A 21,605-nucleotide genomic window follows, 5' to 3' on the forward strand; every position below is an offset into this window, starting at 1 on the left:
GGGCTCTGTGTGGTTTGGGCAGTGCACTTCTTCATCTTTGAATGAGAGAGCAGCTCTTGATGACTTTGGTTGTGCTAGTGGGACACTGTTTATCATGAGGACCTGCTTGGGGGTTTATAAAAAGCATTTTCCTACTACCCTGAGGAAGAGAGGTGTTAATTCCAGGCAATGAAGTATTTCACAAAGCCACCAAAACAGCAAGTGGAAAAGGGTATGACAAAATTTTTCTGCACTCCCCCAAAAGAGAGAAGAGCAACTTCAATTGCTTCTATTGCCGTTCTACAGACAAGAGCCATTTCAGCAGCTCAGGTGAGTCTGGGTCTGTGTTAGAGGTGGAGCTGGTGGGGACATCATGAAATGGAGGAGGGGGTGCTCCCTACCAGAAGACACCTGGTTGACCATGTACATAGTGAGGATGCCTAGAATGATGGAGGGTAGCATTGATAAAGCCAAGGAACACATACTTCAGTGCAGGTGTATTAGGAATGGTTGAACACAGTGAGGGACTTCAGGAAAATACTTATTACCAGGCCCAGCCCTGTGAGGAGTGAGAAGAGCTATCAGTGGATATTTATCCTTTCAAACCAAAACTTCCCTGTGTTTGGGATCTCTATGGCTGTATACCCATCATTCCTTGTGGCCTGGATTCTCTCTTCTCCCCTTGACCACATTTCTTACTCTATGCAAGCAAGATACCATCAGTTTTAGTTTGGTGATTACTTTTCAAGGCATAGTTCAAATATCACTTATGATAGCAATCCTTCTTTAATATTTCCAGAGAAAATTACTGTACAATGCTCTTTTTTAATAGTAATTAGATTCAAGCATCACTAGCTCTGTGACTCTTGGCAAGTTATCAAATGTCTGTGGCTCATTTCCCTTTTTGAACCCTAAAGACCCAAATGACAAATATTCTTGTAATATTGTTTTGAGAATTAAAAGAGAGGCATTCAAGATGTATTACGTGGCATGTAGACATCAATCGACAAATGTCTTTTATTTTTAAAGATGAAGACCCATGTGCACATGTCAGACATCTGATCCAAACTCATAATGGGGTAGGTCTCAACATTCACAGGAAAATCAATTGCTTACAGTCTAGAGATTTTGTCTCCTACTGCCCACCACTCAGGATCTGCATAGTGTCTGGATTACTTACTTACATCCAGGCTCCACGAAATATTGTCCTAGGAAGTTAAGTTTGAGTGAGAGGTCAGGGAGAACCAGAAATGAGGTACAATTAGACTACTGAGTACAGAGCATTCTTAGATCTAATCAGCTTTGACAATATAGAGTTTCTGGAAACATAGGAAGTCTTTGGAGCAAGAAGTGGGACTACAGAAGTGATCACAGGGGCTTCATGCATTTGCATAGAGAAATTTGAAATTTATATCAAGCTCAAGGAAACCATGACCCCTACCCAGGCCCCCAATTCAGTCAGAAAGATGCTGCCCTTCTGGGCCAAATGTTTGAAGTCCAAGCAGGCTGAGAGTCACAGGTAGGTTCTGGTTCACACCAGCTGGCATAGAAGGAATACACATTGCTGCAACAATGGACTTTCAGAAGGTTCAGACCCAGGAACCTCCTTTTGGGTGAAGAAGGAGAAGCCTGTTGGGCTCTCTAGAAAGCTATGAAGTCTCAGGATAGGAAAGACTTTTATCCCCAGTCAGTGCCTTAGAGCACAGGACCCTGGATGTGGTGGGGATCCATCAGTTTGCTCACCTCCTAGTACTTGAGTCCTTTAGGAATCCTGAGGTAGCCAGAAGAGTCTCGCCAGGCATGCTGGTCCCCTAGAGCCTACTCTCTTGGGTTTTGAGCTGAGTGCAAAGTTCTGAATGTTTAGAGGAGCTATCCCTGTCTTGAGATTTCCCACATGAAACCTTCCTTTCTCCTCCCATCTACAGCAACCCTGCTGCTTGTGGTGCTACCTGGTCTCCTGGTGCAGCTGCTGCCTCTTGCTGAGCTGTAGCCCTCTCCTGCCTGCAGTTCATGGGTCTGAGTGTTGAAGGGAGGCCCAGGGGCAAGAACTTGGCTGGTTCTGTAAGGTGTGTGGTAGAATGTTGGGTGCGATCATTTTGGGGGAGATCTACCTTAGCATTCATGACTTTCATAGACACCCAAGGACCTACTGGGTCTGTGGGTCAAATTATATCCTCTGACTTCAAATTTACTACCCTTTGACACTTTGCTATGATCAAAAAACAATGTTTGTCCGCATGGTCGGCAGTAACAGTTTTAAAGTTTGTAAATGTGATGAATGTTAGAATCTAGGAAATAAACCATTTATAACCACACCTTGATTTGTGTGACTAGTATTTCTTAGGTGAATTATTTGTTTGAGAAACTCTCCTAAGGCATGAGGTCTGATGTTCACACTGATACAGCTGAGAAGGTTCTTCTTGTACATTTCTCAGATGCTCCTGCAGGACAAATTGAGTGAGCCATAAATGTAAGGGCTGACCTAGAAAGTCCCATCCCTACTCTACCCCATCAGAAACACAGCCAGCGGTTGAACTCTGTGGCATTAGCTTTTGCCTTCCATCTTTATGTAGGTTCCAGGGATCTAACTCAGGTTGTCAGCTTCACTCATCAAGCATTGCTGAGCCATCTCAGCAACCCAGACAGGCACATTTTTAGGTATATATGGATCAAGAATTCTGTGTCCTGTACAATGCCATTAAACTTCAAAACTCTTCCATGTAGCCTCAGGTAGATTTTCTTTTCTTTTTTTTCTTTTTTTCTTTTTTTGACAAGAGCAGAAAGCAGCTACGTTCTTTGCCAAACTATCCCAACAATGGACTCTAGACCACTTAGTAATATTCTTCTCCTCTGCAACCTCTTGAGCTGGGGTCCCCTACAATTCAAATCACCCTCATCACCACAGTCGTCCATGCTCCTAGTAGCCTGGCCCATTGAGCCCCACTTAAATTTTCTACTAATCCAAACTCCCAATGTTCACAGTCTTCCAACAAGCCACATAGTCGTGTCTATAACCTTGCTCCCTGGTACCAACTTCTGTCTTAGTCACTGTTCTATTGCTGTGAAGAGAAGCCATGCCCACAACTCTTAGAAAAGAAACCATGTAAGTGGGACTTGCTACAGTTTCAGAGATTTAGTCCATTGTCACCATGGTGGGAAGCATGGTGTCATACAGACACACATGGTACTGGATGTACATGGTACACACACAGCTATGTGGTCTGTATCCAGATCCATAGGTAGCAGTAAGAGGGAGTCTCTGAGTTGGGAATGGGCTTCTTGTAACCTCAGAGCCCACCCGCAGTGACACTCTTCCTCCAAACAGGCAGCACCTAATAATCCTTTCAAATTGTGCTGTGAAGTGCTGGGTGTTGGGTGCCATTTTGGTGAACATATGTGTGGAGGGCTATAGGGGTGAGAAAGGCAGTGAGGTTCATGTCCCGTGGAGAGAAGTGGATCTGGGAAGGCAAAGGTGGTGAGAAACAGGGTGATGTGGGGACCCGCTTCCCGTCTTGGGCCCTGATGATGTCCAGTCCAGGTCAGGGGCCAGGAGCCATGTCTGTGTCCATCGGCTTGCTACAACTGCAGCTTGTGCTGATGTCCATGGCTCCTGCTACCACTGAAGGCCGTGAGGATGCCCAGGGTTTGGACCACCACATGTGGCCAAGTTGGTGCCCAGGGGCCATGCCATCACAGGGGCCATCCTGATCTTAGGGGCCTGAGCTGCCACCCGGGACCATGGAGATGTCTGAGCTTGAGCTGCAGCCTAGAGCCATGTCTGGCCTGTGACCCTACCACAGCCAGAGTCTGTGTTGATAATCAAGGTTCCTGTTGCCATGGAGGATGGGGTGGGTGCCTGGCATCTAGGCATCCACCTGGAGGTATTTTGGTGTCTGAGGGCCACCCTTCAGCCATGGTGAAGCCAATCTGTGTGGTCTGTGCTGCCACCTGGGGCCATAGTGGTATCTGACCTGAATTGCTGCTAGGGGCCATGTCTAAGTAAGTCTGTGGCCTATAACAACCAGGGTCTATGGCTTCTATTGCTATTAGGGGCCATGTGGCCGCTCAGGGTCTCTACCACCACCTGGGACCGTGTTGGAGTCTGGGGACCTGGCACTGCTAGGCCAATGCTAATCTGAGAGGCAGCTGAGACATGATCTGGAGATGACCTGGACCAATGAGAGGCAGCCATGTCATGCCAGCTGATGCATATTCATAAGACCTCCCCCGAGGGCAGGGTGGAGGGTATATAAGGCTTGCCTCTTCCTGAATAGCCTGAGCTTGTTCTTTCAACATCCTCCCAGAGTCTGTGTGGTTTCACTCTGAGCCTACTTGGCCCCCTCCGCAAAGGGAACAACAGCACAGGACCCTGCCACAGAGGAACAAAGTGGTTTTTTGTTTTGTTTCGTTTTGTCTTATTTTGTTTGCTTGCTTGTTTGTTTTTGGGTTGGTTTGTAGGTTTTTAAATTTTAATTGAATTTTTTTTATTTTAATTGAAAATTTTAATTGTATATTTTTAATTTTGAATCTTTAATGTATATTTATTTTTAGCATTTTTCTTCCTTTTTTTAACCGTTAGCTTACATTTATTAATTAATTTTGAGTTTTCTTTCAGGGGATCACAAGAGTGAGGGGTCCATGTGGAGGAACTGGAGGATGGGTGGGGTTAGGGTGCATGGTGTGAAATTCCCAAAGAATCAATAAAATAAAAACTTGTCACCTCTCTTCACCTTTACCTAATGCTCTAAAGGCCTCAGGCAATTTGGTGGTGGTTTTGTTTTGTTTACAGGGTCTCACTACGTAGACCTGGCTGGTCTCAAATTCAGAGATTCTTCTGCTTCAGCCTCCCTAGTGCTGGGATTAAAGATGTGAGCCACAGGGGGCTGGAGAGATGGCTCAGGGCTCAGGAATTAAAAGCATTGGCTCTTCTTCCAGAGGACATAGGTTCAATTCTCAGGCTCCACGTGGCAGCTCACAACTGTCTGTAAATCCAGTTCCAGGGGATCTGACACCCTCAAATCAACACACATAGGGGACATACACACACACACACACACACACACACACACACACACACACACACACACACACCAGTCCTGTGAGGAACAACAGAAAGATTCTGCCTCATTTTGGTACAGACAAAGTACAAGATGCAGGATGGGGATGCAGTTTGGTTGGTAGAGTGTTTGCCGAGCAGCACCAGGTCCCTGGGTTCTATTTTTGCACAAATAAATCTAGTTTTGTGGAAAGAGAGTCAGGAGTCCAGATTATCCTCACCTACATAGCCATGAAGAAGCCAATCCTGGCTAAGGGGACCTTGTCTCAAACAAAAGCAAATAAAAAAGATGGAAAATGGAAAAGGTTATAGCAACAAAGTACAATTGTCTAATTTAAGTAGTTCATAAACTCTCTGGCTTCCCTTTCAAATCCAACCTGAAACTGAAAGTGTGTTGTCCACAGGATAAAAGGCCACAGCACAACTTTTGCAACACTTGATTTTAGAAGAGGCCAGAGACCCAGCCACCAAAGACCTGCTCAGGTACCTGACAACTCTGAACTCTGTCCTCTGAAGGGTAAGGCCCCTAAAGTTGAGGGGACCCTGAGAACAATCTGAGGGCTGCAGTGGGTGTAGTGGTTTTGGGGGGGGTGGTCTATGACTTAAGGGTTAAAGCCAGAAGGTCAGTTCTGGGCAAGAAATAGCCCATGTAGGGACACGAGAACAGATCTAAATAAAGGAAGGACAGACATGGGGCTATCATCTTTCTAGAGACTTAAAAATATAATGCAGGACTACACAATTTACTAGGACCTTCAGGAAGCAACTGACATCCATGTACATGGTCTCTTATGTACATTGACTTTTTCATTTTTATACTTTCTTGATTTTTCATGACAGAGCAGCGATATGCTTAATTAATCCCATTTTCCTCCCAGATCAATGCAAACATTAGCTTCTATCCTCTTCTTTGTTTATTTATCCATTTTTAATTTAAGGATTTTAAAAGATGCGTTCTTCCTGTGTGGCCCAGTCTAATCCAAACCTCAAGGTCCATCTGCACCAGGTCTCCTGCATGTTGAGAACACAGGCTTTTTTTTAAATGCAGGCTCTTGGAAACTGAGTGCAGATATAAAGAAGGATGGAAGGAGAGTGGGAGGAGTGAGGAAAGAGGGGATGGGGATGAAGGAAGACAGAGAGAGAGAGAGAGAGAGAGAGAGAGAGAGAGAGGGAGGGAGGGAGGGAGGGAGGAGGGAGGGAGGGAGGGAGAGAGAGAGAGAGAGAGAGAGAGAGAGAGAGAGAGAGAGAGAGAGAGAGAGAGAAATGTTTTTATTGAGGTCTAAGGTGTTAGCTACACAGATTTCCAGGGAGACTTTTAATTGGCAGGCACAAGTTCCAGGAGTTCATACTGGGGCTGAAGAGACTCTAGTTGCGTATATTCAGTCTATGTCAGTTATGAGGGGCATCTGTGCCAATAAGGCACAGCTAGGCTGTCCTTAGCTGTCCCACAGGGAAGTAGACACCAGTCCTGTGAAAGGCAAACATCTGGATCAACCACAGGAGGAACTAGGGCAGGGAGGTGAGAATTGGAATCTTACTCCAGGCTGGCTGAGCCCTGCTTTCTGAATGAGAAAGTTCCTCTGCTGACCTACCAACCCACAAGATCACTTTCTCTTGGCACCTCCATCTGGAATTTCTCAAACATCCTGACTTCAGAACAGAGCTGAAGCCTAAGTCTTAAGACAAGAAAAGGGGTGGTTCCAGCTGAGGCCAGAGAAAGACTAGAATGTGGAGATGTGTGTTGTGTAAGGAGGCTTCACTGTGCAGCTGGGTGTAGCTCAGTGAAAAGTGTTTTCATGGCATGCACAGCATTCTGGGTTCAGTCCTCAGAACTGACCAGCTGGAATTCATGTTGGGCAGTACTTTCCCAAAATCAAACTGTAGGCTGGAGACCTGGCTCAGTGGTGAGAGCAAGTACTTACTCTTGCAGAATTCTGTTCTATCACACATGGCAGGCAACTCACAAGTGCCTGAATCTCCAGCTCCAGAGGATCTGATATTCTGACCTCAGGGGGCATCTGCACTCATGTGCACATACCGACCAACTCCAGGACATGCATGCATACACATTACTAAATAGAAGAAAAATAAATCTTTTTTAAAAAAGCAAATTGTGTTAAAATTAACAAAGGAGCTCATTAGAAATACTAAATGCATGAGATTGAGCTGGGTCCAGAAGTCTCTGTTGATGACAAGTTTCCAGATACTTCAGAGAACTTCTGATACAACCAAACATAGGAACCATTTTGAGTACATAGCAGAATCCTAAATGACTCCAGGGTGTATATATAAGGCCAAAGGAAATCACCTGTGTTTCTAGGCTGGGCAGAGCTTAATTTTACCTTTGTTTTTGTTTTCAGAGTCCCATTCCATCTTAAACTTGCCTGGGACTCAGGATGCCCAAGTTCCCCCCAAGGGCTGGGATTATAGGTGTGTGCTCCCAAAACAGGTTGTCTAGGAGGACTTTAAGAATTTAGGGAGGATATCTTATGCAGCTGATGATAGTTATTTTATAAAATTTAATTAAGTTTTTAAATGTCCAGGATGTACAGAAGGTGGGACCCTTCACTGCAGTGCTGAACTCCTAGGTCTGTTGTTTCTACAGTGTCCCCTAAAGGCTCAGGGCAGGAGAAGCCAAGCTGTGGAGGAGCTGGGAGTCCCAGCCTTCCCAAGAGCAACTAGTCAGTCACAGCATGCAGCTCCATTCTGCCATTCTCAAGGTGTGGGGAGAGGATTATCTGGCTGGACTAAGTCAAAATTCTGTGGACAGTAACACAACAGGCTTGGATGTGTGTGTGTGTGTGTGTGTGTGTGTGTGTGTGTGTGTGTGTGTGTGGTTTCCTAGGCTGGAATAAAGGGCAGGGTCCAAACCAATGAAAGTGACCTACATCTCATTCCTTAACTTGCTCTTTAGTGTATACTTAAAATCTTGACCCCTCAAAGAACAGTGAAAATATTACATTATCATAAGATACAAGTAGTTTTTTTTATAAAGATCTATTTATTTATTTAATGTACATTGGGGATTTGCCTGCATATATGTCTATATGAGGATGTCAGATCCCCTGGAACTGGAGTTACAGACAGTTGTGAACTGGCATGTGGGTGCTCGGAATTGAACTTGGGTCCCCTTGAAGAGCAACCAGTGCTCTCAACCATTGAGCCATCTCCTCAGCCCCAAGACACAGGTAGTAATAAGGCTGGTTGTGTTAGTCTGCTTCCTTCCTTTTTGTTTTACTTTTCTTTTTGTGTGTGCTACACGCACATGTGTGGGCACATGCATGTGTGTGGGTATATGTACATGTGTAGGCATAGGCACTTGTGTGGAAACATGCATGTATGAGGCTACATGCATGTGGAAGTCAGAGGACAATCTCTGGTGTCATTCCTCTGGCACAGTACACAATTTTGGTAAAGACAGGGCCCACACAGGCCTGCGATACACACGAAGTAGGCTGATCTGGCTGTCCAGTGAGTCTTGGGGATCTCAGGGACCCATCTCTCTCCATCACCTGGACCTGGAATACAAGTGCATGTCACCACACCTGCTTTTTCCCTGTGGGTTCTTGGGATCAAACTCAGGTCTTTGTTTGCAAGGCAAGTTCTTTACCCACTGAGCTTTCTCCTCAGTTGTGTTTATTACTATCACAAAATGCTTGATGATGGAAAGTTTGTAAAGTAAAGGTGCTTACTCAGTTCACAGTCTGATAGCTGGAAAGTCTAAATATCATGAAAGCACTGGCTGGTTAGGGTTTTCCTGGCTGAATCCCAATCTTCTCTATCACAATGTCAGAGAAGCCATTGCCATGTGCAGAAGGGAACACATGACAAGAGAGGAAGCCAGAGAGGTTCTGGGCCAGACTGGCTCTTGCAGGAAATGTGTAGGATCCCATAAGACTGAATGATCTCTTCTAAGGGTGATGTCCTCCAGGACTTGGTCACTTCCCAGTAGACCTCACTTCTTAAAGGTTTCCCCATCTTTATATGGCCACACTGGGGATTTTTGTAAGACAAACAAACCCAAAGCATAGAACATAGAAAATACTGAGAGCAATAAAAGACATTCAAAAGTAACTAGCTGAATGTGGGCCACAAGTTAATCAAATATGGAGAATACAAGTATGTGTGTGAGTAAAACATCAGTGCCTAAGACAGATCTGTTAAAATATGGCCTCTTTCTCCCTGGCAGTCTACACGCTACATAGCTCTGTGTGTTACCAGGATTGATTGATTGTAGCTCCTTACTGTCCAGAAAGTCTAAGTTTTTAAAACATTTTAAATGCCATATTATATAGGTCTTTGAAGAGTACATACCCATTTGAAATATATCTATGTATATCAAGAAAACTTAACATGACTATAAGTTTGACTATCATAGGAGACTAATTATTAATCTGTATTTCTTAATTATCCATTATAATTTAAATGAGTTACATAAACATAATACTTCAAATGAGAGTAGAAATACATACAGTGTAACAAAATTAACTTTAAGTTTGTATCAATAAACTAAAATCCATAGAAATGTAAAACATTTTTAAAGAAGTTGTTGCTCTTTATAAGTAGGTTCATTAATCTGCCCTTTTATCTTATCATATCTACATTCTACATTGCTATTCCATATCCCCCTTTCTTCTTTTAGAAAGAGGTTGACTATGACCAACAACAATTTGTAACCAACAAGCTAAACAAAGACAAATATCCATAATCCATTTTTTGGGGAATGTAGGTGTAGTTTTCTAGGCTACTTCCTGCTGATAGGGGGTGCTATAGTCTTATGGGGATTCTGAGAAAATTCAAGATAATAGTCAAGTTCTGGTTGATAGGTACCATCTGTTAAGGTTCATGAGGTCTGGCTTGATCAAATCTGTTCCATCTTAACCTGCAACAAATTCATAGTCCCTTGGTTCCTGTGGAAACACAAGCAGAGCCTCCTTTAAAGGAACATATCCTTAGATCCAAATTTTGAATTCAAAATACCTCTAAATTATACATATTGGTTTAACTGAGCAGCCTTTACAATCAAATGTCTTTCTGCAGTTAACAATATCAATGACAACACAATCTAGATTCTCTATGTAATACCCATCTTTATGTGACTTATTTTTTATACTACCTTTACTGTTTCTTTAAAGACTTTATTTTTAAAAACTGTCTCTTTATATAACTGTATATTCTATATTCATTTTCTTCTCTCTTCCAAGCTGATGTACATTTTTACACACACTGTAAACAATTTGAAGTTTTGTTCCATCTGAATCTGTCTTATTGTGAATCTATTGCTTTAAACCGCAGCATTACTAGGTCTGAAATGGCAGCTTTGGCTGCTAGCTCTGCCATCTCAGCTTCCCAACATGGTGGAACTACATTTACCACCAGCTCTGGGAACCAGGCTGTCCACTGACTCTGGGAGGCAGTGGGTCTATGCTTCCATCCAGCAGTGTGTAGCCCAAAAGCCGTTTCTTCCTTTCTTTCTTTCTTCCTTCCTTCCTTCCTTCCTTCCTTCCTTCCTTCCTTCCTTCCTTCCTTCCTTTCTTTCTTTCTATCTTTCTTTCTTTCTTTCTTTCTTTCTTTCTTTCTTTCTTTCTTTCTTCCTTTCGTCTGTATTAGCAAAGACTAAATCTACCATGCAGTTAATGTGCAGCTTGCAGAAACCTCTGTGTAACTCAGCAGGAATGTGCCATGCTGCAGGTCAAGCCCACATACTGTGAACCTGCCATGGAGTACCTCAAGCCTGTATGTTGTAGTGCCTCGCCACCTGCATGAGACATGAAGCAGGAGCCTGTTTTTGGCTCTGTTTAGAATTGCTTATTAAATATTCTCAGGTTTCAGGTGGAAACTCGAGCCCTTGGGCACCATTTATAGCTGAAGTTTTCTCTGGTCCTGCCCAGATCCACAGACCCCACAGCCACTCAAGAAGCTCATATTAATTAAAACTGCTTGGCCATTAGCTCAAGCCTACCACTGACTAGCTTCTACATTTAAACTCAGCCCATTTTTGTTAATCTCTATGTTGCCACATTTTCTGTGGCTCTACCTGTGTGCCAATACACGTTGCTCCATGTATGGTGGGCTGGCATCTCCTGACTCAAACTTTCTCTTCCTAGAATTTTCCTTTTGTTTACTCTGCCTATACTTCCTACCTGGCTAGTGGCCAATCAGCTTTTTATTTATCAAGCAATCGGCGCAACACTTTCACAGCATACAGAACATCCCACAGCAGGCATGAGGTCTGATGCTCACATTGGTACAATTGAGAATGTTCATGTTGTACATTTCTCACAGATGCTCCTGCAGGACAAATTGAGTGGGCCATAAATGTAAGGGCTGACCTAGATAAAGTCCACCCCCTACTCTACCCCATCAGAATACAGCCAGCTACTGAGCTCTGTCAGCCTATTTCAATAACTCTGATTATCTTTCATGGCATGGATAAGCACATTAATTTTTAAAACTTTATATAACTATATTGCCTGATGTGTGTGTGTGTGTGTTCATGCCTTGAAATGTGTTTAGGGGTCAGAGGGCAACTCTGTGGCATAGGCTCTTGCCTTCCACCTTATGCAGGTTCCAGGGATCAGGTTGTCAGCTTCACTCATTAAGAATTCCTGAGCCATCTCAGCAAGTGAGACAGGCCCATTTTGAGGCATAATGGGTCAGGAAGTCTATATCCTGTACTTACTCTGAGTGGGTTTAGCCTAAAAAGCTTCCCTAACTCTCCATGTTATGGAGTAAGAGACTCCTGGGAAAAGACCATAGACTCAATTCAGATTAAAATCATAATTAGCTAAATGTGTTTTAGTTGCTAACCAAACAACAGCCTATGAGCAAAACCAGATACTGTTGAGCCAAGAGGAGTGGGGATGAGGAAAGGATTTTTAAATGTAAAAACCACAAGAAGACCTTGAGTATCTTCACAAGCAACCAAGAGCTGTTTTGCTCTGTCAAGATTAGATTGCCCTTGAGTGTCTGCATAAGCAGGTTAAAGAAGCCAAAAAGGCAGCTAGTCATATCATAATGAAGGATACGGTCATGGGTGTACATTTCTGGGTTGGTGGGGTGCTTACTGAGTTGAGGTTACTGGGGTGTTATCTTATAGGGACTGGAGTCAGATTAAAATTGCTATTAGGTAGCAAGATGGAGGGTTAACATAAAATGGAGTTTCTTTAGTCATTACACCATTCCCCACTGGCTGTAGATCATATGAATCAAATCATTGATAATTAATAGTTTAACTATTAGTGATAGATTGGAATCTTCCTTGTACATAGAGACCTCAGAGTTCTGGGAAGGTAAATAGAATCCATGGTTCCTGATACCACTGATAGCCATTCTGAATAGGGGTCTGCGTCCCCACCTGGGTCCATGTTGTTTTCCAGTGGCCACCTTGCAGCTGGTGGGAGCCAATCTGATGACCTATGCAGTTACCTGCAGCCATGTTGACATCTGAGATCAAGAGGCTGCTGGGAACCATGTCTGGGTTTGTGCACCTGGGGTCTACTTGATATCCATGAATATCATTCTCACCAAAGGCCACAAGGATCCCTAGCTTCTGGGTTTTCTGTACCATGTTAGTTAGGGTCTGGAGGATAATGCAGCTGCAAGAACCATGCCCACCTGAGTGGCCTTTGCTAACACCATGGCCATAGAGTCATCTGAGTCATGGCTGCAGCTGAGGACCATGTCTTGGTCTGTGACCCATCTCAGCCAACGTCAGTGTCAATGTTTGTGACCCAGGTTACTACCAATGACAGCGCAGATGCACGGGGTCTGGGCCAACACCTGAGACCTCAATCTGCCATGGGGACTAGGAAAATGGAGAGTTGGGGTTGCTGTATGTCATGCAGGCTATGTTGACATCCAGCCTGAGTTGTGGTCGGAGGCCGTGTTTGGGTCCATGGCTCTACTTCAGCCAGGATCTGTGTGATCTGTCACTCCTATTGCCATCAGGGGTCTGTGAGACTGCTCAAGGTCTCTACCACCACCTGGTACCATATTGGAGTCCAGGATTTTAATCCTTCTGGACCAGTGCCAATCTGAGAGGCCTTTGCTGGCAACTAGGGCCATGGTGACATCCAAGCCCAAGGTACCACTGATGGTCATGTCTGGGTCCATGGTCCTGCCACAGATGTGGTCTTTATTGATGTCTGTCACCTGTGTTACCATAGGGGCTCAGTGAACCATGTATTGAACCATGAGTTTAGCACAAGGGTCTAGTTGTGCTGGCCCTCTCCTCATTGGCCAGGGGAGAGCTGACTTCATCCTTAGCTGGTCTTGGGATAACAGACCTGGATGACCCTGGCATGGGGAAGATGGCTCTGCCCCTAATAGGAGAGCTGGATTCCCACAATTGGGAAAGAGCGCCCTACCCCTCACCACAGGGGAGGGAGAGCAGGTCCCACCCCTCACCTGAGACTGACCAACTCTGCAGTCAATCAGATACACATGCAGGGCTTTGAGCTGTCACAACACAACATCTACTCCATCTAAGACCTGCTGGAATATGGGAAGAGACTGGTCCTGTAGAGCCATGACCACATGGTCTACATGACTCTGGGCAACAGTGGGATGTGTGGGGTGTTTCTGTGGGGATCCAATGTTAGTGTGCTGGTGGCCAGAGGCCTTGAACTTGACCAACAACACTGCACTGCTGTGGGATGTTCTGTATGTTAAACGGATTGCTCTGATTGGTTAATAAATAAAACACTGATTGGTCAGTAGCCAGGCAGGAAGTATAGGCAGAACAAGGAGAGAGGAGAATGCTGGGAAGTGGAAGGCTGAGTCAGAGAGATGCTGCCAGCTGCTGCCATGAAAGCGAGATGTAAATACTGTAAGCCACGAGCCATGTGGAAACTTATAGACTAATAGAAATGGGTTAATTTAAGATATAAGAACTAGATACCAAGAAGCCTGCTGCGGCCAAACAGTGTGTAAGCAATATAAGTCTCTGTGTGTTTACTCGATTGGGTCTAAGCAGCGCAGGACTGGCAGGTGAGAGAGATTTGTCCTGACCGTGGGCCAGGCAGGACTGGAGAAAACAATGCACATTTGCAAGGAAAGCTGTTTGGACAAAAGAGTATACTTCCTGAATCACAGCAGCTCGCAATACCAGTAAGATGAACAAAGATTCGATGCAGAGGTAAAGACAGAGGAGCTGTGTTTAGTTTTGGGTATTTTGTTTAATTTTTGTTTTGTTTTGTCTTGTTTGTGTGATCATTTGTTTGTTGGTTTGTTGTTTTTTAATTGAAATTGATATTCTTATTTGTATATTTCATTTGAAAATTTTCTATATATTTAATTTTTCTTTTACCTTTATCATATTATTTATTATTTATTTTTTAATTTTCCTTTTGGGGGAAATACTATGAGAGTGAGGGGTATATGTGGAGGGGCTGGCAAATACGTGAGCTTGGGGTGAATGTGATTCCCAAAGATTCAATTAAGAAGAAAAAAAAAAAAAACTTGGTCACCTCTCTTTACCTTACCTCATTCCCCTAAAGAGCTCAGGGAATTTGTTGTTGATTTTGTTTTGTTGACAGAGTCACACTAGGTTGACCTGGCTGGTCTCAAATTTAGAGATCCTTCTGCCTCAGCCATCCGAGTGCTGGGATTAAATACGTGAGCCACCACAACAGGATTTTAGGTAATTTGTAAAAGTAGTGTGCTGTGCAAAGTTCAACCACCCTGCTTTCTGCAGTATCACCTCCACTTCTCTCTCTCTCTCTCTCTCTCTCTCTCTCTCTCTCTCTCTCTCTCTCTCTCTCTCTCTCTCTCACACACACACACACACACACACACATTCCAGTCCTGTGGGGAACAACAGAAAGGTCCTGACTCATTTTGGTACTGACAAAGGAAAAGATGCAGGATAGGGATGCAGTTTGGTTGGTAGGCTGATTGCCAAGCAGCACCAGGTCCTGGGTTCTATCTTTGCACTAATAAATCTGATTTTGTGGCAAGAGAATTAGGAATTCAGGTTATCCTCAGCTATACAGCCAGGAGAGCCCAATCCTGGCTAAGGGACCTTTTCTCTAATAAAAGCAAAACAAATAAACAAACAAAAACTCAAAACAAAAAACAGACAAATAGAAAAGTTATAGAAAAAAATACAATTTGTCTAATTTAAGAAGTTCATAAACTCTCTGGCTTCTCTTTCAAATCTAACCTGAAGCTGAAAATGCATTGCCCACAGGATAAAAAGGCCACAGCACTCCCTTTTGCAACACTTGTATTTAGAAGAGGCCAGAGACCCAGCTACCAAAGACCTGCTCAGGTACCGGACAACTCTGCACTCTGTCCTCTGAAAGTGAAGGCTTCTAAAGTAGTAGGGACACTGAGGACAATCTGAGGGCTGCAGTGTGTAGCAGTGTGTGTGTGTGTGTGTGTGTGTGTGTGTGTGTGTGTGTGTGTGTGTGTGTTGTGGGGAGGGATGTCTATGACTCAAGAGTTAAAGCCAGAAGGTCAGTTCTAGGCAAGAAATAGCCCCTGTAGGGAGATGGGGTCAGATCTAGATAAAGGAAGGACAGACATGAGGCTATCAATCTTTCTAGAGGCTGTCAATCATTCTAGAGACTTAAAAATATAATGCAGGAACATACAATTTACCTCCCTGGCCCTGTAGGGAGCAACTAGGATTCATGTATATGGTCTCTTATGTATATAACTTTTTCCTTCTTATACTTTCTTGATTTTTCAGGTCAGAACTGCAACATACGTGGGATGTCTTTTTGTACACGGAGAATATATGTTGCTCTCATTGTTTGATAAATAAAGCTGCTTGGCCAATAGCGAGGCAGAATAAGGTTAGGCAGTAAATTCAAACTGAAGAGGGAGATGAAGAAGGGTGGAGTCAGGCAGAAGCTTTGAGCCATCACCAGGAGAAGCAAGATTTGAGGAACAGGTAATGCATGAAGTGACATGGCAAAACATCGATGACTAGAAATAGGTTGAGTTTAGTTATAAGAACTAGTTTATAATGAACCTGGACATAGGCCATACAGTTTGCAATTAATATGAAGCCTCTGAGTGATTATTTTATAAGCAGCTGCTGAACCACAAATGAGAGAGACTTGTGCAGAGAAACTTCCAGCTACACAGTATGCTTAATTAATCCCATTTCCCTCCCAGGTCCATGCAAATAGTAGCTTCCATCCTCTTCTTTGCTTTATTTACACATTTTTAATTTAAGAATTTTAAAAGATGCATTCTTGATGTGTGTCCAGTCTAACTCAGACCTCAAGGTCCTCCTGCACCAGGTCTCCTGCATGTTGGGAATTTTTGTTTCAATTTAGGATCTTGGAGATTGAGTGCAGATATAAAGCAGGAGGGACAGAGAGCGAGAAGGAGGAAGAAATGAGGGGATGGGTATGAAGGAAAAGAGAGAGAGATGGATATTTTTATTGACATCCACATAGTTACACAGATTCGCAGGGGAATGTTAATTGGCAGGCACAAATTCCAGGAGTTCATACTGGGGCTGAAGTGACGCAAATTTCGTATCTTGTGTGTTGTGAGGGGCATCAGTGCCAATAAGGCACAGCTAGGCTTTCCTTAGCTGTCCCACAGGGAAGTAGACACCAGTCCTGTGAAAGGCAAACATCTGGATCAACCACATGAGGAACTAGGGCGGGGAGGTGAGAACCGGAATCTTACTCCAGGCTGGCTGAGCCCTGATTTCTGAATGAGAAAGTCCCTCTGCTGACCCACTAACCCCACAAGATTGTTTTCTGTTGACACTGCCATCTGGCATTTGTCAAGCTTTCCGCCTTCAAATCAGAGCTTTGAAGCCTAAGTTTTAAGACAAGAAAAGGGGTGGTTCTAGCTGAGGCCAGAGAAAGAGCTAGAATGTGGAGATGTGTGTTGTGTAAAGAGGTTTCACCGTTCAGCTGGGTATAGCTCAGTGGAAAGGTGCTTGCCTGGCATGCACAACATCGTGGGTTCAATCCTCAGCACTGAACAATCAGAATCTATGCTGGACGGCACTTGTGCAAAATCAAACTGTGGGCTGGAGAGATGGTTCATTGGTTAGAGCACATACTTGCTCTTGCAGTGGGATCAAAGTTCAGTTCCATCACCCATGCCAGGCAGCCCACAAGTGCCTGAAACTTCAGCTCTGGCCTCAGAGCACATCTATACTCAGGTGCATATAACCTCCAACCCCAGGACATTCATGCATACACACTAGAAAAAACAAAAATAATAATTCTTTTCTTTTAAGCAAATTGTGTCAAAATTAACAAAGGAGCTCATTAGAAATGCTAAACTCACGACTTTGAAACTGGGTTCCAGAAGTCTCTGTTGGTAACAAGTTTACAGAAAACTGCTTATACTACCAAAGTTTAGGAGCCTTTTTGGGTAAGCAGCAGGATGCCAAATGGCTCAGGCTGTATACAATGCTTGTGTTTATATGCTGTCCAGACAGAGCTTAATTTCCCTTTGTTTGTGTCTTCAGAGTCCCATTATATCCTAATGTGGTGGGACTTAGGATACCCTGCCTCCATTTTTAAGGGCTTATAGGTGTGTGGTGCCATAACTGATTGTCTAGGAGGACTTTAAGAATTTAAGGAAGGATATCTTATGTAGCAGAATATAGTTATTTTACAATAATTAATAATTTTCAAAAGTTGAGGATGTACAGAAGGTGGGAACCTTCACTGCAGTGCTGAACTCCTAGGTCTGTTGTTTCTACAGTGTCCCCTAAAAGCTCAGGGCAGGAGAAGCCAAGCTGTGGAGGAGCTGGGAGTCCCAGCCTTCCCAAGAGCAACTAGTCAGTCATAGCATGCAGCTCCATTCTGCCATTCTCAAGGTGTGGGGAGAGGATTATCTTGCCAGCTAAGTCAAAATTCTGTGGACAGTAACACAACAGCTTAGATAAGTGTGGGGGAGAGTTTTCATGATTTTCTAAAAGCCATAGGTAGGAATGAATGGATGGGTCCACAGCAACGAGGGTGACTTCTCTTCTCATTCCTTGACTTGCTCTTCAGTGTATACTTAGTTTATCCACCCCTCAAAGAGTAGTGAAAACATTACATTCTCATAAGATATAAGTAGTAATAAGGTGGCTTGTGTTAATCTGCTTCCTTCCTTTGTTTTTCTCTTCCTTTTGTGTGTGTGTACACAGACATGTGTGGGCATATGTACTGGTGTGGCAATACATGTTTGGGAACATGCACATGTGTGAGCATATCTATTTGTGTGGGTACATGCATGTAGAAGTCAGAGGACAATCTCTGGTGTCATTTCTCAGGGACCATCCACAATTTTTGTAAAGACAGGGTCTCTCACAGCCCTGGGACTCACCAAGTAGGCTGGTTTGGCTGTCCAGTGAACCTTGGGGATCTCAGGGACCAATCTCTGTCCACCTCCTGTTGCTGGAATACAAGTGCATGTCACCACACCTGCTTTTTCCCTGTGGGTTCTTGGGATCAAACTCAAGTCTTTGTTTGCAAGGCAAGTTCTTTACCCACTGAGCTTTCTCCTCAGTTTGTGTTTATTACTATCACAAAATGCTTGATGATGGAAAGTTTATAAAGTAAAGGTGCTTACTCAGTTCACAGTCTGATAGCTGGAAAGTCTAAATATCATGAAAGTGCTGGCTGGCTAGGGTTTTCCTGGCTGAATCACAATCTTCTCTATCACAATGTCAGAGAAGCCATTGCCATGTGCAGAAGGGAACACATGGCAAGAGAGGAAGCCAGAGAGGTTCTGGGGCCAGACTTGCTCTTGCAGGGACTGGGTAGGATCCCACTTTCATTGTCTAATGTTTGCTTGCAGATGTTCTTAAAGTTGAAGATGACTTCTCTTCTAGACTCAAAAGTTCACATGTTCCTCCCGACTTGGTTTTTCACCCATCAGGTAATATTCTCAACCCACACTCTGTTGACCTTGCTTTCCCCTGCCCACGTCTACCAGTCTGCCAGTGACTAACACAGCAGCTTAAGGTTTGTCTTAAGCGATCAAATAAAAAAAAAATAGATGCTCTGTAAAGACAGATCCAGACCAAAATAAAAAAATTCCTCCAAATGAGTTACAGTGTGTTAAAAAATACACATAGGCTTGGCTGAGAGGAAAAGGGGGTATATACAGTCATTGATTAAAAAATAGTTTAAAAGGCCGGGCGGTGGTGGCGCACGCCTTTAATCCCAGCACTCGGGAGGCAGAGCCAGGCGGATCTCTGTGAGTTCGAGGCCAGCCTGGACTACCAAGTGAGTCCCAGGAAAGGCACAAAGCTACACAGAGAAACCCTGTCTTGAAAAACCAAAAAAAAAAAAAAAAGTTTAAAAATAATATAGCCCTTTAAAAAGGAGTAAAGTAAACAATAATAAAAATATAATAAGTCACGTAAAGATGAAAAATACACAGAGAGTCTGGATGCTGTATGTTATTGTGTTGTATTTGAATTTGTTTTGACTGCTGAAGAAGGAGTGTTAGTTGGTCATAGACATTGTATTATGAAAGCTGCTAGATTAAACCAACCTACATATTTTAAAAGTATCTTGACTTCAAAATGGAAGTCAGAAGATGTGTTGCTTTGGGAGTGAGGTGATGCTTTTATTTCACAGGAAATGAGAGGCTGTGGACTCATACCAGGTTAAAGATGATCAGGTTTGATTAAGGAAGACACCCCCTGAAAGCCTGGCCACAGACATAAAGAAATAAGTGTAAAAAAACTACAAAGCATGTAATGTATATTTTGCCTGCTCAAATTTAGTTTGAAGTCTATTTTATTAGACATTAGGACAGCTACACCAGCTTGCTTCTTAGGTCCATTTGCTTGGAAAGCCTTTTCCCAGCCCTTTACTCTGAGGTAGTGTCTGTCTTTGAAGTTAAGGTGTGTTTCTTGTATGTAGCAGAAGGATGGATCCTGTTTTCTTATCCACTCTGTTAGTCTGTATCTTTTTATAGGTGAATTGAGACCATTGATATTGATGGATATTAATGACCAGTGATTGTTAATTCCTGTTTATTTTTGTGGTCATGTTGCGTTTTCCTTCTTTGGTGTTTGTTGGTGTGGGATTATCTATTGCCTGAGTCTTCATGGGTGTGTTTAACTTCTTTAGATTGGATTTTTCCTTCTAGTGCTTTCTGTAGGGCTGGATTTGTGGATAGTATTGTTTAAATCTGGTTTTATCATGGAATATTTTGTTTACTTTGTCTATGGTGATTGATAGTTTTTCTGGGTATAATAGTCTGGGTTGGCATCGGTGGTCTCTTAGTGTCTGCATAACATTTGTCCAGGACCTTCTAGCTTTCATAGTCTCTATTGAAGTCTGGTGTTTTTCTGATGGGTCTGTCTTTATATGTTACTTGGTATATATATTTCCTTTGCGGCTCTTAATATTTTTTCTTTGTTCTGTATGTTTTGTGTTTTGATTATTATGTGGTGAGGGGACTTTTTTTTTTTTTTGGATCCAGCCTATTTGGTGTTCTGTAAGCTTCTTGTATCTTCATAGGTATTTTTTTTAGGTTAGGAAAGTTTTTTTCTATGATTGTGTTGAGCATATTTTCTGTGCCTTTGAGTTGGTATTCTTCGCCTTCTTCTATCCCTAATATTCTTTTTTTTCCTTTTATTTTATTTTACAGTACCATTCAGTTCTACATATCAGCCATGGATTCCCTTGTTCTCCCCCCTCCTGCGTCCCTCCCCTTCCCCCCAGCCCACTCCCCATTGCCACCTCCTCCAGGGCAAAGCCTCCCCTGAGGACTGAGATCAACCTAGTAGACTCAGTCCAGGCAGGTCCAGTCCCCTCCTCCCAGACTGAGCCAAGTGTCCCTGCATAAGCCCCAGGTTTCAAACAGCCAACTCATGCAATGAACACAGGACCTGGTACCACTGCCTAGATGCCAAGTGGAGCTTCTCCCGCCCCCTTTTCTGTTCTCATTGAGAGTGCCAAGCTCCTTCAGCCTTCTGCCTTTTGTTGTAAGCGTAGAATTTGTGAACAGTCCACACAACATGTTGGGGCACACGAATTAGAGCAGCCAACCTGCACTGGCATTTATGATGCTGTGCATTGAGCAGCTTTGGAGGTGGGCAGCCATCCTAGCTCCTAGAGGTTCATAAGGGAAATTCTTGCCCAGGGTCCTTGACTGGTATCCCTATTATTAGATTTGGTCTTTTCATGGTGTCCCAAATTTCTTGGATGTTTTGTATTATGACTTTTTTTTGTCTTTAGTGTTTTCTTTAACTGACGAATCTATTTTCTCTATTGTGTCTTCAGTGTGAGAGATTCTCTGTTCCATCTCTTGCATTCGGTTGGTTATGCTTGCTTCTGTAGTTCCTGTTCATTTAGTCAGAATTTCTATTTCCAGCATTCCCTCAGTTTGTGTTTTCTTTATTGTCTCAATTGCAATTTTCAAATCTTGAATTGTTTCCTTCATCTGTTTAATTACTTTTTCTTGGCTTTCTTTGATTTCCATTTTTTTTTGTTTGTTTTTTCTTCCATTTCTTTAAAGGATTTTTTTATTTCCTCTTTAAGGGAGTTTTTAATTTCTACTTTAAGGGCCTCTATCATTTTCTTAAAGTCATTTTTAGGATTCATTTCTTTTGTTTCTTCTGTCTTGGTATGTTCAA

General features: G+C 43.2%; 2 protein-coding genes across 2 annotated transcripts in view; both read left to right on the top strand.

Moving 5' to 3' along the window:
• Positions 1–5,472: 5,472 nt before the first annotated feature.
• LOC119086245 (T-cell ecto-ADP-ribosyltransferase 2-like) overlaps positions 5,473–21,605 on the top strand; it is a 37,217-nt gene continuing 21,084 nt past the window's right edge. The window contains exon 1 of the mRNA XM_037196996.1: positions 5,473–5,518. The gene's annotated coding sequence lies outside the window, so the exon portion shown is untranslated. The remainder of the gene's footprint in view (positions 5,519–21,605) is intronic.
• LOC114698743 (T-cell ecto-ADP-ribosyltransferase 2-like) overlaps positions 5,498–21,605 on the top strand; it is a 60,201-nt gene continuing 44,093 nt past the window's right edge. Inside the window, exon 1 of the mRNA XM_037197004.1 lies at positions 5,498–5,552. The gene's annotated coding sequence lies outside the window, so the exon portion shown is untranslated. The remainder of the gene's footprint in view (positions 5,553–21,605) is intronic.

Source organism: Peromyscus leucopus, chromosome 1, assembly GCF_004664715.2.
Source record: "Peromyscus leucopus breed LL Stock chromosome 1, UCI_PerLeu_2.1, whole genome shotgun sequence".
NCBI lineage: Eukaryota > Metazoa > Chordata > Mammalia > Rodentia > Cricetidae > Peromyscus > Peromyscus leucopus.